The 18,752-nt window shown below is 40.2% G+C and overlaps 1 protein-coding gene and 1 non-coding gene across 8 annotated transcripts in view; both read left to right on the forward strand.

The window, feature by feature from the left end:
- The first annotated feature begins 400 nt into the window (after positions 1–400).
- On the forward strand, positions 401–504 carry LOC112209362 (small nucleolar RNA U13). The gene has a single exon (XR_002944099.1). It is a non-coding gene; the product is annotated as a small nucleolar RNA U13 (small nucleolar RNA).
- A 5,454-nt stretch (positions 505–5,958) lies between these two features.
- IL6ST (interleukin 6 cytokine family signal transducer) overlaps positions 5,959–18,752 on the forward strand; it is a 58,267-nt gene continuing 45,473 nt past the window's right edge. For 6 of the 7 annotated variants that reach the window (XM_054685086.2, XM_063810448.1, XM_063810451.1 and 3 more), the window contains exons 1-2: positions 6,092–6,231; positions 18,224–18,311. The gene's annotated coding sequence lies outside the window, so the exon portion shown is untranslated. Of the gene's footprint in view, positions 6,232–18,223; positions 18,312–18,752 lie in introns of all 7 variants that reach the window. The other variant, XM_001144416.7, reaches the window with a different exon arrangement.

Consider the following 18,752-nt stretch of genomic DNA (forward strand, 5'->3'; position numbering starts at 1 on the left):
TCTCGGCTCACTGCAAGCTCCACCTCCCGGGTTCACACCATTCTCCTGCTTCAGCCTCCCAAGTAGCTGGGACTACAGGCGCCCACCACCACGCCCAGCTAATTTTTTTGTATTTTTTAGTAGAGATGGGGTTTCACTGTGTTAGCCAGGATGGTCTCGATCTCCTGACCTTGTGATCCGCCCGTCTCGGCCTCCCAAAGTGCTGGGATTACAGGTGTGAGCCACTACGCCCGGCCACAGAGCAGTACTTATTTCATTTTAAACTCTCTTGGCTTAGTATATTCATTAAAATAAAATAAGTAAATATATTAGGTTGGTGTAAAATTGTGGTTTTCACCATTAAAAGTAATGGCAGAAATTACTTTTGCACCAACCTAATATTAAGCCTAAGAAGTTTCAGATTATTTTGTAGTTTATAAGCCTGATGATTGGGTTTTCATGTGCATGTGTGAGATGTGCCTCCCGCAAACCTTGTTACGACGTTGGCACATTACCCATCTGATGTGAAAAAATTTTTCTGTACACTTTTCAAGTTTAAAAAGACAGCATAAAACTATTGTAATGCCCAACCTTGTTTTTACTAACCCTGTTTTTAGGCTTGTTTCCACCTGAATTGACTCTCTCCCTTAGCTAAGAGAGCCAGACAGACTCCATCTTGGCTCTTTCACTGGCAGCCCCTTCCTCAAGGACTTAACTTGTGCAAGCTGACTCCCAGCACATCCAAGAATGCAATTAACTGATAAGATACTGTGGCAAGCTATATCCGCAATTCCCAGGAATTCGTCTGATTGATAACACCCAAAGCCCTGAGTCTATCATCTTGTAATAGTCTTAAAGCCCCTGCACCTGGAACTGTTTACTTTCCTGTAACCATTTATCCTTTTAACTTTTTGCCTATTTTATTTCTGTAAAATTGTTTTAACTAGACCCCCCTCCCCTTTCTAAACCAAAGTATAAAAGAAAATCTAGCCCCTTCTTCGGGGCGGAGAGAATTTTGAGCGTTAGCCATCTCTCGGTCGCTGGCTAATAAAGGACTCTTAATTCGTCTCAAAGTGTGTCGTTTTCTCTAACTCGCTTGGGTACAACACTATGACATTAGAATAGTGGTCGGTTATGACCTTCCAATAACTGGATGGGAGGAGGGCCCTTTTGGGGTACTGGTCATTTTCTGTTTCTTTTTTTTTTTAAGACAGAGTCTCACTTTGTCACCAGGCTGGAGTGCAGTGGCGTGATCTCAGCTCACTGCAACCTCTGCCTCCCGGGTTCAAGCGATTCTCATATCTCAACCTCCCGAGTGGCTGAGACTACAGGCGTGTGCCACCACGCCTGGCTAATTTTTGTATTTTTAGTAGAGACTGGGTTTCACCACGTTGGCCAGGATAGTCTCAAACTTTTGACCCTGTGATCTACCCGCCTTAGCCTCTGGCCTCCCAAAGTGCTGGGATTACAGGCATGAGCCACCGCACCCAGACTATTTTCTATTTCTTTCTTTTTTTTTTCTTTTTGAGACCAAGTCTTGCTCTGTCACCCAGGCTGGAGTGTAGTGGCTCACTATACAACCTTGGCTCACTACAATCTTGGCTCACTACAACCTCCGCCTCCTAGGTTCAAGCCATTCTCCTGCCTCAGCCTCCCCAGTAGCTGGGATTACAGGAATGCACCACCAAGCCCAGATAATTTTTGTATTTTTAGTAGAGATGAGGTTTCACCACGTTGGCCAGGCTGGTCTCGAACTCCTGACCTCGTGATCTGCCCACCTTGGCCTCCGGAAGTGCTGGGATTACTGGTGTGAGCCACCGTGCCAGGCCTTCTGTTTCTTGATATAGATGATAAACATGAATGTGTTCATTTTGTCAAAAATTTTCAGGCTGTACTCTTATGGTATGTTGATTTTTCTGAATATACATTCTTCAAAACATTTTTTGAAATAGCAGTCATAATGGTTTTGAGTTTTGTTGCTATGAAATGAATTTCTCTTGTCTTCTAGTTTGGAAATTTAAGTTCATTTTTCATTCTCACCTCATTTTGTTAAGTGAATTTCAATGTAGCTTAACATTCTTCATTTTTAGACATTTAATTATTTTTAATTTTGGTGAATTAGGTGCTATCAGGTTACAAAGGTTTTAACACAGGCAGAGAGGCTGTCCTCAACTCACCACTGAGTTAATATCTAATTTTTAAACATTTCAAAGTCATTTAGTGTTAATAATGAAAAATATAAAACCAGGGAACTAGACTTAAAGTAGTACCAAGAACAGAGGAGGAGGAATTAACCTTTTAAAAGTAAAGGGGCCTTTCTTCCTCTGAGTAGGGAAAAGAGAAAGAGGATAAATATCTATTTGCTTCCTAAGTTGGAGAAAAGTCAAGGATGCTCACAAATGATGGTCTTGATTTTAAGGGAGTAAAACAAGGTTCTGTACTAAGAATAAATGTTAGGGTGGGGCTGATAGCTCAAGGAAAAAGGAAATAGTTAGGAAATAGCCTGATAAGGTAAACATAGCTGAAGGTCAAGGGAACTGAAGATAATAGTGCAGTTAAAATGGTTGATAAAAGGGTTCTTGGGGGGCGGTGGCTCACCCCTGTAATCCCATCACTTTTAGGAGTTGAGATCAGCCTGGCCAACTTGGTGAAACCCCGTCTGTACTAAAAGTACAAAAAATTAGCCAGGCATGGTGGTGAGCACCTGTAATCCCAGCTACTTGGGAGGCTGAGGCAGGAGAATCACTTGAACCAGGGAGGCGGAGGTTGCGGTGAGCCAAGATCGTGCCATTGCACCCCAGCCTGGACAACAACAGCAAAACTCCGTCTCAAAAAAAAAAAGGGGGTTCTTACTGATAAGTAAGATAAAAAATGATAGGAAACAGCTGATAAACTATGAGAAGAAAGACTGGCTGTCTGGCTGTCACATTGAGGACAAATTACAGATTCAATGGGAATGACCACAGAATAGAGATAGATGGGGGTAGGTGGCTGTAGGTACAGAGAGGGAAACTCACAATCCAACATTTTGGAGGGGAAGTAATTTCATTGATGACTAGGTTGAAGGTGTGGCTCCATCTGTGGGTTGCTGATACAGAGTGAAGTTGAAGATGATTGGAAAAGAAAAGGATGAGAAATTGTGAGGTCAGAGTGCTAATGAGTCATGAACATGGATGCTGAAATCATTAGGTTGATACAGAACATGAGGATAATTCCAGGGCTGACACAGAGTTTCAGAAACATAACTGGGCACAGACAAGGAAGTAAAGGGATATCCTAGTCAGCACCAGATTTAGGGAATTAGAAATGCAGGCAAAGTTTGTCTTTGACATTTATCACCTTTGTTCCATGGCACAATTTCCTAAGCTTTGCTCACTTACTCCCAAGTAATTGTAATTTTGGTGCCTTCATGTTACTTTCTCACTGTACAGGTTCCTCAATCTCTTTTTTTTTTTTTTTTTGAGAAGCAGTCTTGCTCTGTCACCCAGGCTGGAGTGCAGTGGCAGGATCTCAGCTCACTGCAACCTCTGCCTCCTGGGTTCAAGTGATTCTCGTGCCTCAGCCTCCCAAGTAACTGGGATTACAGGCACCCACCACCATGCCTGGCTAATCTTTGTATTTTTAATACAGTCGGGGTTTCACCAGGCTGGTCTTGAATTCCTGGCCTCAAGTGATCCGCCTGCCTCAGCCTCCCAAAATGCTGGGATTACAGGTGTGAGCCACTGCACCCGGCCTGCTCTTGACATATCTAAAATCTCAAATGGTCACAGGACACAAATGGAGAGTTCTCCATTAATGTACTACTTTCCCCTACTTACCTTTGCATTTTGACAAGGCTTTCTAGTAACAAATCCTTAATGTGAAATTGGTAATTTCAAGGCCAATACTCTACAGAGGTATCTGCAAAGTCATGTAATTCCAGCACAGCAGAGGTCTTCTGTCCTGTTGCTCTGAAAAATACTTCTCCAATATTGATTCATCCTTTTGGCCTCAGACTTTAACTACTCCCATAAAATGTGAGTTTCTTGGGAGCAGGACCTGAGCTGAGCCAATAAAAAGACACCCATAAAAGCACTAACTCAGTCATTTGTTTTCCTAATGGTGCCAAGGCAGGCTGGTGTGTTGTGACATATCAATCCACTTCTGTGTACCTGCCCTTCCCCGTCCAGCAAAATATCATCATTTTTAATATATGTTGTGATACTAAAATATTTCATAAGTGTTGACCGAGTAGACATTCAATAATGATTATAGCTGATACTTACAGAGCACCTACTATGTGCCAAACACTGTATGTATTTTAACTCATTTAATCCTTGCAACAATCCTGTTAGGTTGGTATTGTTATTCTCATTTTGCAGATGAAGAAATTTGAAAAGACTTGCCCAAGGTCACAGAGATGAGAAATAGAGGCATCAGCATTTAAACCTAGGCAATCTAGAACCAGAGGGTACATTTAACCACTATACATCTCCCCTAAATACATCTTTGCATCACACCTGTTATCTCAGCACTTTGGGAGGCCACTAAGGCCGGAGGATCGTTTGTTGCCAGGAGTTCAAGACCAGCCGGGTCAGCATACCAAAATCTTGTCTCTCCAAAAATTTAAAAAATTGGCCAGGTATTGTAGGGGCACCTGTAGTCTGAGATACTTGGGAGGTTGAGGTGGGAGGATCGCTAGAGACCAGGAATTTGAACGTGCGGTGAGCATGATCCAGCCACTGCACTCCAGCCTGGGTGACAGAGTGAGACTCTGAACAACAACAAAAAATCAAGTTTCCTGGATCTATACAAAATTTTCAATTTAACAAATTTTTATAAAAATTTGTTTTAAAATAAACACCCCTCTAAATGGCAAAGGTAGAATAGAATCTAGTCACAATCTATAGGTTAGATATAGGATGACAGGGAGGAGCAAGAGCTGAACACATCAGCTGCAGCACCATCTACTTTGCCTGCGACTCCGTTAGCAGGCCCACTTTGCCCTTTTATAAATTATCTGATCAACAACTAAGAGATTATAATTCGATCTATGTTTTACTCTATCTGAATCCTCAATATAATGAAGAACTTTATAATTGTTAATTTATAGATATAATTTAAGTTCATTAAACTATTATTTCCTTCCTATATCCTCTCATTCTTCCACAAAAACCTCTACCTTTGGGTGTTTACTTTTACAGACACCCACGCACACACCCCACACGCACGCACGCAGATGCCTTATCTTTTAACTCAAGATTCTCATCTTCCTTTGGGGAGAAACAAACATCATGAGCCTTTAGGTCAATTTTCTGAGGGAAAGTGGGGGGCGGAGGCGGGATGAATAGGTTTTTACCCGGTATTTTTTATCATAAACGGGGAGGTACAAACCGCAAAGAAAAACTAGTCGCTGGTGGGCCACCAGCTCTGGGGCTCACTGATCAATCGCACCCAAACTCATTTACTAATTTAAAAAAGTACTGTGGCAAGGCTCGTTTACTAAGTCTTGGAGAGAAGCCGCCGCCACAATCTGCCGCAGTCTCGTGCGGAGTCACGGCCACCGAGCTCTTCACTTTCCCCAAGAGGCTCCCACGCCTTCCCCATCCCCAAGGGAGCTAGGCGGTCCCTCGCGGCTCTGAGTCCCTCGGGGAAGGCCGCGAAGAGAAGCCGCAGGCGCCCTGGCGAGAAGGGAGGGCGGGGGCAGCGGGCGGCGGGCAGCACCCGGGCTCCAGTTCATGACCCCGTTATTCCACAGAAAAATGGAACATTCCGCTCTTTCCGCCCACAGAGGGGAGGTGGGGGGAACCCTTCGATCTAGTCTGGGAGAGGCGACGCGGACGCAGCCACCGGAATCCGGGACGCGGGGAGCCGCGTTACGGGAATCGCTACCGCTCGGAGTCCCGCCCCCTCGTCGACAGGCGGCCACTGGACCAATGCCTGGGCGCAAAGGGTCTCTCAGGGGCCAATCAGCGCCTAGGTCCCGGTAGGGGGCGGGGCGCAGCGTTGGCCGGCCGGGGGCGCAGCTGGGCGGGATTGGGGAGCGCCCCGCCCCGCCGCGGGACTGGGGTGGCGCGCTACCTCTGCGGAGAAGGATCCGAGAGCGTTCCGGAGCCGGGGCGAGCAGCCAAAAGGCCCGCGGAGTCGCGCTGGGCCGCCCCGGCGCAGCTGAACCGGGGGCCGCGCCTGCCAGGCCGACGGGTCTGGCCCAGCCTGGCGCCAAGGGGTTCGTGCGCTGTGGAGACGCGGAGGGTCGAGGCGGCGCGGCCTGAGGTGAGGAGGGGCCGGGTGCTGGGCCGCGTAGCTGGAGTTAGAGTGTCGGTGGTTTCGGACGGGCTATCTGGCACTCGAGGAGACCTCCCTTCCCCCTGAGAGCAGCGCCCGGAACTTGTCAGCCCAGCCTGGAAATCCCCACATTCCTTCCCCTTCCTGCTCCCGCACCTCCGAATTCTACTTCCACAACTTTGTCACCTCGATTATCGCAGCCCTGAGTACAAACTTCACCCAGGCGCACGCACGCACCCCTCTTAACGCCCGCCCCGCAGAACGCCCTTCAAGAACAAACCCCCCTTTTTGTTACCAGATCCCACGTTTTTCCCAATCCCCTTTCCATCTCCCCTGAAATTCTATTCGCTCCGCACTTGTCTTCATTCTCGAGGTGGATTTCCCTTCCCCAAAGCCGTTTTTTCATCTTGAAATCGTAACGTTTCAGCATTGTTGAAAGTTCACAATGCTTATAAACATTATTAACGTTTCTTTCCTTCTTTTGATCTCTTCTATTAATAATTATCATTCCTAACGAATTCCACATCTCACCTCACTGTATCCCAAGGAGAACAAATCAGTTTTTAAAATTTTACCTCCTCCGACCTAAGCTTTTGAAGATAGTGCAGGAAGCAAGGGTCTGTCCTTCAGTGGATGAACAGCATTTTATTTCATAATCCGAAACTGAAAAAAAAAAAAAAATCCCAGGTTAAAAATAAGACTTGTCACCTTTTTTTTTTTTTTTTTTTTTTTTGCCTTCAGAAGGAAACGCATTTTGGCTTAGTTTGTGAAGTATTTCAACAATTATACTGCCTTAAAATAACTAGTTATTAGAATGCCAGGGTGAATTTTCTGAAAGATTGTGGTATTTGCTTTTGTCAGTGCTGTAAACAAACCCTTTAAACTGTATGACTGCCAGCTTCAAGTTGGAACAACTCTTAATTTGAAATTACGGACTCAGATGATCAGTTTAGCTGTTTGCCATTATGTTAATTTCTTAAATTCATGTTAATTCCTATTTGGAAGTATTTTTGAACTATGAACTGAAATATTACATTTATAGAACCAACTTGCTATTAAATTGTGCTTTCCAACTATTTCTCTTTAGGGATAATCTTGAACATTTGTTTTTAATCTTGAGTGAAAGAAAAAAATTACAGGAAGGAGAAAGTGTCAAAAAGGACAGACTGTAGTGGGATTTTTTTCTTATTTTAAGTATGTATTGACAATACCAGTTTAATTTTCTCACAGGCAATTTAGATTATTATAAATACTGCTGCCACCTAATTTAATATAATATAGTCTTATGTAACTAAAAATGTTCTTCTCACTTTTATTTGTGAATTGCAGTATTTTCAATTTATTTAAATTTGTTTCCAAGGCTTTGCACTTCAGTGTTAGGGCGAAAGTTAAATACATGTGAAGTAGGTGTTAAAATGTCCCCTTTATAGAGAAGGAAACAGGAGTCTCTCTGAAACCTAGATCTGTGTGACTCCAAATCCTGTGCTCTGAATCATTTTGTCATGTTGACACGTTTCTCATAAAAAACCCAGTGCCACAATTTGGTTTGGGAACTTAAGGGCAACCCATAAATCCTCTACAGTGGCAGGGAGAATCCCCGCTCCCTCCTTTCAGAGCTGCTCATTTTAATGGGAGTCAGAATTCTCTGGCCCTAATACGTTTGCAGCTTGGCTCCTAGAGAAGCATGGAATGTTCTCACAGCTTCTCCGTTTCTTTGATTGCAAAGGCAGAATGATCAGAGTTGAGGTTCCTATTGTGCTTTATTATTTTACACAGCAAATACTAAGCAATTACTACCTGCTGTAGGAACTCTCAAAGGTGCAGGAGATGTCATCAGGACCTTCAAAGAGTTTATAACAATTGGATTGACAAACTTATACGAAAAAAACTACAAGGATGCAAAGCAGTTTTAATTAAATGCAGAGTGATGCAGAAAATCCTGTAGATATTAAAATTAGGGAATGATCGTTTAAGGATTGGAGTGAGCATTTAAGGATTGGAATGAGCAAAGGATTTACCAGAAGTTGGCCTTGAAACCTGGGTAGGATTTGGATAAAGGGAAAAATGAAGACAGCTAATTAATAATAGCGAATGGAGGACAAAATGTAGAATGGAGAATATAGAACATAATATAGGACTAGCTTGTGGAAAGGATCAGCAGTAACTAAGGTCTATTAATTAAAACAGGCAATATATATTTAGTGCTTATGTTGTGCCAGTTGCTGTTTTGAGCACTTTGCCCATATTAAGGCATTTAATCTTCATAATATTATGAAGTAGGTCTAATAATAATAGGATAAAATCCTCTTTTTACACATAGGGAAACCCAGGCACAAGAAGGTTAATTAATTTGCCCAGCTAAGTGGTAGATCTAAAGGTCATACATAGACAGCCTGGCTTCAGAATCTGACCTCTTAACCATGATACATCCTGCCTCTCCATACAGTACACTTGAGTGACAGTGAGTAGATAGAAAATAAGATGATACCAGAAAGTCTATAAAAACCCACCCTTAATTGTCCACCAGGTGCCTCAAACTATGGTAGATTCTGAGGATATCAAGATATGTGAAACAATTACTGTGCAGTGTTCTGAGTCCTATTAGGGAATGATGTAAGGGTACACTGACAGCAAAGATGTTTGAAGTGGGGGGAAATTCCATATAAGAGATGATACTTCAAAAGCAGTTTGTAGTGCACAGCAGAGTCAGGAAAGACATTGGAATAATATATGTAGAAGCACAGACTGAAAGAACAAGGTATGTTAGAGGAAGTCTAGTGGTTTGCTGAGTCTACAGGGATGGTTAGTAGGGAGTGATGAAAGATAAGACCGAATTATAAATGGCATGGTGTGGTCAAGCAAAATGAGGAGCTTAAGTATTTGCTTTGCAGTTTGGAAACTACAAGAATAATTGCAGCATTATTGGAGTAAAAAAGCCAGATTGCTTGCAATTGCAAGCAGTTCTCTCTAGAAGTATAGTAGTAAGGTAGCTTGAGGGAGGAGTCTGAGGAAAGGATTTTTTTTTTTTTTTTTTTTAGAATAGAGAAACTTGAATATTGGAAAAGATAGATTGGATAGGCACACCAAAGCCAAAATTTTAGGTTCTTAAATAGTTAGAATATTTGGCATTATTATTCACCCTTTAAAAAGCTGTTGAGGAGAAGAATGACAGGTTTAAAGTTGTGTTGTAGAGAGAGTGATCCACCAACAATGTTCAGAATGCTTGGTGGGGAGGAAAGAGACTGGAAGCAGGAACACAGTTGAAATTATTGAGGTGATCAATGTCCAAATTAGGTTAGTTTGTGGTAGAGAGTAAAAAGAAGAGATGGGTGGGAAAGATATTATGGGAGAGAAGACAGGATAAGATTTGTAACTGAGAAAAGCTAAAATGTACTGCATAGATGAGAGAAACGATGGACTCCATTGACTTAGGCAGTTGAAGAGGATGAGTTGTTCGTAGATAGGGAAAAATGGTAAGTCCTTGTGACTTTTTAAAAAGTGTGTGGGCATTCATCCCATTACTGGGCATATACCCAAAGGATTATAAATCATGCTGCTATAAAGACATACATGCACACGTATGTTTATTGCAGCACTATTCACAATAGCAAAGACTTGGAACCAATTCAAATGTCCATCAATGATAGACTGGATTAAGAAAATGTGGCACATATACACCATGGAATACTATGCAGCCGTAGAAAAAGGATGAGTTCATGTCCTTTGTAGGGACATGGATGAAGCTAGAAACCATCATTCTGAGCAAAGTGTTGCAAGGACAGAAAACCAAACACCGCATGTTCTCACTCATAGGTGAGAATTGAACAATGAGAACACTTGGACACAGGGTGGAGAACATCACACACCAGGGCCTGTCATGGGGTAGGGGGAGGGGGGAGGGATAGCATTAGGAGATATACCTAATGTAAATGACTAGTTAACGGGTGCAGCACACCAACATGGCACATGTATCATATGTAACCTGCATGTTGTGCACATGTACCCTAGAACTTAAAGTATAATAAAACAAACAAAAAAAGTGGGTGGGCATTTATGTGTATATGTGTTCATGAGCATGTACCTATGGTGTATTGTTTTTAGACCTCTTAAATTGATAAGACTCAGAGACAGAATATCTAAGAAGATGAAATGTAACTGGAATTAAAAGAAAGATCCAAGCCAAAATTCTTGAAATTATTTTGTTTGAAGGTAGTAGTTGAAGTCATGTCTTCAAAGAAGTTGGTATTTAAAAAGTCGATGCCCAATACTTTATCTTTGGGTACCTTCATAGCCTGGAGATAAAAGCTAGCAGAGAATTCAGTAAAGGAGACAAGAAAGAGGATAAAGGAAAGAATTCAACTACATTATCTGGTTACATAGAAACCAGGATATAGGAGAAATTCAAGAACCAGGGATGGTCAACAGTGTGAAAGGCTTCAGAAACACTTGTGATATATATAGTCAAAATGGCTACAGTCTCTTCTTCTTTTTTTTTTTTTTTTAACTTTGCGGCTATCTAGTGTATCTTAGTAAGATTTAGTAAGAAATTAGCTGATTGATCGTGAATAAGAGAGCTACCTTGGTTGGAAAATGGCTATAGTATATAGATGATTGTTTTAAAGCTGTGTGTATACATATCCAGAGCAGGAGATCATTCCTTTCAGCACTGTAAATCTGTTGCCCTGTTACATTTGGAATGTTCTGCCTCCGAAGTTTCATTTTCTTCTAAGCAATCAGCTTCACCCTTTGCTCTAAGGTTGATTGATCTGCTCAGTCTTTTTTTGTTTGAATGTTCTGTTTTATGTATTACCCCACCCCCTAGTGCAAAGTAAGTTAATCAGAGCTATGTTTCAGATAGCATAGCTCTGGTTAGACTGGCATGCTCTGGGATTTTGTCATTGGTAATCTTCACTTGACAATTAGAGTCAAAGATGATGTATAGTTCATATGTGTGCTATTTTCTCTATCTAGGAACCCCTACCCTTATTTTATGACTGGGCGCTCCTGGCCCCTGTCTGAATTGGGTATTTTCTGTGCTCCTGTGGCACTTTGTGCATATTCTACATCTCTAAACTTTGGACTTCTTAAAGGCAAGAACTATTTATATGGCTTCAATTATGTTTGTAACGGAATAAAAATTGAATAAAAGCTTGAGCTTTTATTTCTTAAGCAATGGTGAGAACATGGATGTTCATCAAAGTGCTCTGTAAACCTTTTCATTTGGCTAAAATAGTCTAATTTTAAAAGGCCCTAAGGTCATAAGCATATTCTATGTGTTTTTCAATATGCTTATAATTTTGCTTTTGCATTTAGGTCCTTAATCTGGAGGGAGAGTGTATGCTTATACATGCATGTGCACGTGCATGAGTGTGTGTCTTTTTGTCTGATGAAATGGGGTTCTTTTTTTTCTTTTTTGCTTATGGAGCCAGTTGTCCCAATACTATTTATTTTGAATAGTCCTTTATTTTCCCAGCAAATGAGCAATCTTTTAAAAAATCAGATACTAAATTCTTATATACACTTGAGTGTGTTTTGTTTTGTACCATTGATTTAGTTGTCTATTCATTTGCCAATCAGTGCTATGTTTACTTTACCTTTAGACAGCCCTTTTTTTTTTTTTTTTTTTTGCGAGACTTTTTTTTTTTTTTGAGACAGAGCCTCGCACTGTCACCCAGGCTGGAGTACAATGGCACGATCTTGGCTTCTTAGCTTGCTGCAGCCTCTATAAGCCCAGGCTCAAGTGGTCGTCCCACCTCAGCTTCCTGAGTAGCTGGGATTACAGGCATGGTCCACCATGCCCGGCTGATTTATTTTTTATTTATTTTTATTTTTTATAGAGATGGGGTTTTGCCATGTTGCTTAGGCTGGTCTTGAACTCCTGGGCTCAAGCAATCTACCTACCTCGGCCTCCCAAAGTGCTGCGATTACAGCCGTGAGCCACTGCACCACCCAGCCTTCTGTTACATTTTCTAATTAGTTATTACTGGTATGTAGGAGAGCTTTTTTTTTTTTTTTTTTTGGAGATGGAGTTTTGCTCTTGTTGCCTGGGCTGGAGTGCAGTGGCGACATCTCGGCTCACTGCAACCTCCGCCTACTGGGTTCAAGTGATTCTCCTGCCTCAGCCTCCCAAGTAGCTGAGATTACAGGTGTGTGCCACCACTCCCAGCTAATTTTGTATTGTTATTAGAGACAGGGTTTCTCTATGTTGGTCAGGCTGGTCTGGAACTCCCAACCTCAGGTGATCTGCCTGTCTCGGCCTCCCAAAGTGCTGGGATTATAGGCGTGAGCCACCGCGCCAGCTGGAGAGCTATTTTTTGATGATGTTTTGTTTGACTGTTATGTTAAACTCTAAATAGTCCTATTATTTTTTGATGATGTTTTGTTTGACTACTGTGTTAAATTCTCAATAGTCCTAATAGTTTGTCATGTGATTCTCTCTTTCTTGATAGATGATCATATCATTCACAATTTATTTTCCATTTTTAGATCTTATTTATTATATTTTTGCTTAAGCCCTTTAGAGCAGTGGTGAATAACTGATGACTTCAAGCATCTTGTCTGAATCTTGACATTAATAGGAATGCTTCTAATTTTTACCTTTAAACCTATAGATGCTTATTATAGGTTTCTTTCTTCCTTTTTTTTTTTTTTTTTTTTTGGAGGCAGAGCCTCACTCTGTCGCCTAGGCTGGAGTGCAGTGGTGCATTCTCGGCTCACTGCAACCTCTGCCTCCCGGGTTCAAGCAATTCTTCTGCCTCAGCCTCCCAAGTAGCTGGGACTATAGGTGCCCACCACCACGACCAGCTAATTTTCATATTTTTAGTAGAGACAGGGTTTCACCATATTGGCCAGGCTGGTCTCAAACTCCTGACCTTGTGATCCACCTGCCTCGGCCTCCTGAAGTGCTGGGATTACAGGCGTAAGCCACCATGCCTGGCCTTGTAGGTTTCTTATAGTAGTACCTGTGGCAGCAACAGCAAGAGCTGCACTAATAATAACAGCTGTTAACCTTTTATTGAGTAGTTACAATGAGCCAAATGATTCTAAGCACTTTATGTATATTGAGTTATTTAATCATCATAACATTCCTAGATGGGTAGGTGGTGGTGGTACCCCATTTTTACAGATAAAGGAAGTAAAAGTGAAGGCTATTTAAAAACTTGCCTAAGATGTTAAAATATAGGGGCTGAAATTTGAACACAAGCAATTTGGTTCTAGAGTCCCTGTATCATCTTTGTTATCCTTCACCAAGATAAGGATGGTCTCTTTCAGTCTTAGTTTTCTGACACTTTGTTGTTATTTTTAAGTTTTAGATGAACAGTTGTTGAATGTTATCAGATGCTTTTCAAACATCTGTTGGAATGACCCTGTCATTTTCCTTTGGTCTGTTAATATAGTAATTAGCAGTATCTTTTCTCATTTTGAACTGTGCTTATTTTAGGCTAAATACTAGCTAGCATTCACACTTTGGTTTTGTTTTCAAATCTATTTAGACTTTTCTCTAACCACACTACAAAAAAATGTTAAAGGCAGTTTTTCAGGCCCAAGGAAAGTGATACCAGATGGAAATACGGATCTATACAAAGGAATTAAAAGCTCTAGAAATGGTAACCACACGAGTAAATATGTGCCAGTCTCACTCTGTCACCCAGCCTGGAATGCAGTAGTGCAACCACAACTCACTGCAGCCTCGACCTCCAAGGCTCAAGCAGTCCTCTCACCTCAGCCTCCTGAGTAGCTGGGACAACAGGCATGCACCACCACAGCTGTCTAACTTTTTATTTTTTGTAGAGGCGGGAGTCTTACTATATTGCCCAAGCTGATCTTAAACTTCTGGGCTTAAGTGATCCTCCTGCCTTGGCCTCCCAGAGTGATGGGATTTCAGGTGGGAGCTACCAATGTGAAGTTTTAATATATGCAAAAGTAAAATATATGCTAAAATAGCACAAAGGTCTGGGGGGGAGAAATGGAAGTATACTATTATATACTATGCCTGAGGTAACATAATATTACTTGAAGATAGATTGTGAAAAGTTAAAGATGTACGCTATAAACCTAAAGCAACCAATAAGAAAACAAAGAATTATAGCTTATTAGCTAACAAGGAAAAGAGAATAAAAAATAATTAAGAAAAATAAATGCAGAAAAGTAAACAGGAACAAAGAACAGTCAAGAAGAAAACAAATATGAAGCTGATAGCTTTAAACCTAATCATATCACAAATTATATTAAATGTAAATGGTCTGAACACCCAACTGGAAAGCAGAGATTATCAGATTGGGTACAACCACATGCTGCCTACCCTCTAAAGATGCCACTTAAATATGAAGAAACATACAGATTAAACAAAAAAGAATGGGAGAGGATATGTCATGATAACACTAATCAAAGTAAGACAGAATTGGCTATAGTAATATCAAAGTAGATTTCAGAGAATGTTACCAGTGGTAAAGAAGGGCATTTCCTAATGATAAAAGGGTCAATTTATCAAAAGGATCTACCAAATAACATAGTTTCAAAACACACAGGGTAAAAACTGCAAGGAGAAGTAAATCCACAGTTATATTCAGGGATTTCAATATCCCTTTTTGAACAATGATAGAAGTAGTAGTCAGAAAATCAGTAAGGATATGGAAGATTTGAACACTATCAACCAAATTCATGTGGTGACCATTTATGTAACACTCTACCAGCAGCAGCAGTGCTTTTTAAGTGCACACAGAATATTGATTTCAAGATTTATAAGGCTAAAGTCATCACGACAGTGTGGTGGTAGCATATAAATAAGCAAATTGATCAGTGGAACAAATAGAGTAGGAGTCAACCTACCTTCTGTTTTCATAAAGTACTGTTAGAACACAGCCACCCATGTTTGCTTATGTATTTTCTATGGTTGATTTTGTGTTGTAACAGTAGATTGGTAGCTCCAATAGAGACCTTATGGCTCACAAACCTAGAATATTTACCTCCTACCTCATACATGAAAAGCTTGCCCACCCTGGAATTGAGAGTAGCCAAATAGACCCACACCTGTGTGAACAACTGATTTTTAAGAAAGACGCAAAGGCAATTCACTTGAGAAAGGATAATTTTTTCAGCAAATAGTTTTGAAACAATTATCCGTATATACAAAATGAACTCAAATTTCAGCTTGACACCACACATAAATATTACCTTGAAATAACTGAGACCTAAATGACCCTAAAACTATAAAACTTGTAGGAAAAAACCTTTTTGACTTTATTTTTATTTTTTATATTTTATTTTTTTTGAGAAGGAGTCTCACTTTGTCACCCAGGCTGGAGTGCAGTCGTGCTATCTCTGCTCACTTGCAGCCTCCTCTGCCTCCCGGGTTCAAGCAGTTCTCCTGCCTCAGCTTCCTGTGTAGCTGGGATTACAGATGTGCACCACCACACCCGGCTAATTTTTAAAATATTTTAGTAGAGACAGGGTTTCACCATATGCCCAGGCTGGTCTCGAACTTCTGAACTCAGGTGATCTACCCACTTCGGCCTCCCAAAGTGATGGGATTACAAGTGTGAGCTACCGCGTCGGGCCCTTTATGATTTTAGATTAAGCAAAGACTTCTTAGATACATCAAAAACACAAATTGATGAATTGAACTTTATTAAAATTAAACCTCCTGTTCGTCAAAAGATACTGTTAAAAGAATGAAAAGACAAGCATACAAGAAAATAATGCGTAAATCCATTTTCTAATAAAGGCCAGAATATCTTCTTAGAACTTTCAAAACTTAATGAGAAAACAGGAAACCCAGTTGATCAATATGTTTGAACAGACACATCATCAAAGAAGATATAGCCAAGCACACACCTGCCGTAGGGCCTAGCCATTCCACTCTTCACTTACCTTCTATTTTGGGGACACACACTATGTGTTAGTTTCCTAGGGGCTACTGTAATAGAGCATCCCTTTGTTACAGTATCCCTTATCTGAAATACTTAGTAACAGAAGTATATTGGATTTTGGATTTTTTTTTTTCAGTTTGTGTTGTATTTGCATTATATACTTACAGTTAAGCATCCCAAATCCTAAACTCTGAAATCCAAAATGCCAGAGCTCAAAACGTTTTGGAATTAGAGCATTTCAGTTTTCAGATTTGGGATGTTCAACCTGTACCACAAATTGGGTGGCTCAAAACAACAAATTTATTCTCTCAAGGTTTTGGAGGCTAGAAGTCCTTTTGAGACTTTGGATAGAATCTTCCTTTGCCTCTCCTAGCTTCTGGTGGTAGCCATCGTCGTTGAGATTCCTTAGCTTACAGCTGCATAACTCCAATCTCTGCCTGTGTATTCACATGGTATTCTTCCTGGCTCTGTCTCTTTAAAGACACCAGTCATATTGTACTAAAGGCCTATTATACTCCACTATAACATCCAATTAAATCTGCCCATAGAGTAACATTTTGTGGTACTGGGGTTAAGACTTCAACATATTTTTTGGGGGGAACAGTTCAGCCCATAACAAACAAAAAGAAAATTAATTTAATTATATTGTATTTAGAACAGGGGTTGGCAAACTATAGCCCATAAGCCAAATCCAGCTTGCAGCCATTTTTATAAATAAAGTTGCATGGGAATATACCTATGCCCACTTATTTACATATTGTGTATGGCTGCTTTTGCACTTTAATAACGGAGTTAACTAATTGCAAGAGAGAACTTAAAGCCCACGAAATCTAAAATATTTATTATCTGGCCCTTTACAGAAAATGTTTGCTAGCCTATTTTAGAAGGTGTTAAGTGTTGTAGGAAAAAAAAAAACCAAACAGTAAAGGGGTATAAGCAACACCGGGTGGTTAGGGAAGATCTGTATGAGGAGGTGAATTTGAGCAAAGGCTACAAGGAATTACTCTCTATATATTAACTTATGAAGATGTCCACTATGTAGTGTTAAGTGAAAAAGGTTATAAAACATTTCTCACTTACATGATCCCATCTTTGTAAAATAGAAAAGTGTGTATATTTATACAATGTAAAGTTATATAATACATGTATAAAAAATTTTGCAAGAATATCCACCAAAATGTTCATGGTAGTTATCTCTTGGTGGGATTATAGTGCACTTTCACATGGCATTTTTTCAGTTTCTTTTCATTAGACATTTAAAAAATATTTTTATAAATTTAATTCGTTATGTGTTATTAAGTTATATCAAAGGCTTAATGTGTATGAAACAATAATGGAAGATTCAACTCCTTGCCTAAGTTTGAAGTTACTTGTTGTATTTCAAAGAGGAGCACTAGTACTTAAGCTAGAATTTAAGTAAACAAATCTTAAAATGGATTTTTATTTCTGGTTACATAGAATAGTTGTTAGCAGGCTTAATTTAGTGCTAGTAGAAGAAAAAATATGTGATTGTTAAAGAACTCCGTCTGTCATAAATGTTCCTGTCATGTTTCTGTGACATTACATAGACGTCAGGGAAGTTTGCATTAGGTGTGGGTGAGCCAATAATGTTTGCAAGCGTATATCAAATCATAGCACTAGGGCTGGGCGCGGTGGCTCATGCCTGTAATCCCAACACTTTGGGAGTCCGAGGTGGGCAGATCCCTTTGAGCTCAGCCTGGGCAACATGGCAAAACACTATCTGTACTAAAAATAAAAAAATTAGCTAGGCATGATGGTGCCATCTCTAGTCCCAGCTACTCGGGAGGCTGAGGTGGGAGAATTACCTGAGCCTGGGAAGTTGAAGCTGCAGTGAGCTGTAATTGTGCTACTGCACTGCAGCCTGGTGATGGGAGTGAGACATTGTCTCAAAAAAAAAAAAAGCACTAGAATATTTGAATACTCTTATACAAGTGTTTATGGGTTTATTTTATTCTGAAGCTGAGAACATATCTAAAGTGGGATACTTTCTGCAAACCCAAAAGCCTAAGAGCAGATGGGGATTTTAAAAGTACACATATAATAAAATTATCAAAGCCAGCCTTCTGAACAAGACTCTCCTCTCTTTACAGTGAAACCCAATGGAAAAAGCATGACATTTAGAAGTAGAAGACTTCGCTTCAAATCCCTACTCCTTCACTTACTAATTTTGTGATTTGGGTAAGTAATTGATCTTGTCTGAATTTTTTGTTTTTTTATTTTACAAAGTTCCAATAAATAATCCCTGCCCTACTCACCTGATTCTTTAGGATATTAGGAGACTAAAGTGAAATAATTTATGTGACAACATTTTGTGTAATGTAAAATAATATCCTAGTGTTAATTGTTATGAACTCATAATTGATACTAATGGAAGAGAACAGAGTGGATAATTTAAAAACTAATTTAATAATTAATTTTGTGTAGGTATTACCAACTTCTGGCAGTTTATTCACAGTAACACTGTACTGTGAAAGATATATAGAAATTTTCTTCATCTTGATCCCCACGCAACTTATTCATTCAACAAGCATTATTTTGCCTTCTATTTGGCAATTTTAGTTCATATACTGTTCTACAATTGTAATAGTAATGTTATAGTAACAAAGTTTATATTGACAT

The sequence above is a fragment of the Pan troglodytes genome, chromosome 4 (assembly GCF_028858775.2).
Source record: "Pan troglodytes isolate AG18354 chromosome 4, NHGRI_mPanTro3-v2.0_pri, whole genome shotgun sequence".
Classification (NCBI taxonomy): Eukaryota; Metazoa; Chordata; class Mammalia; order Primates; family Hominidae; genus Pan; species Pan troglodytes.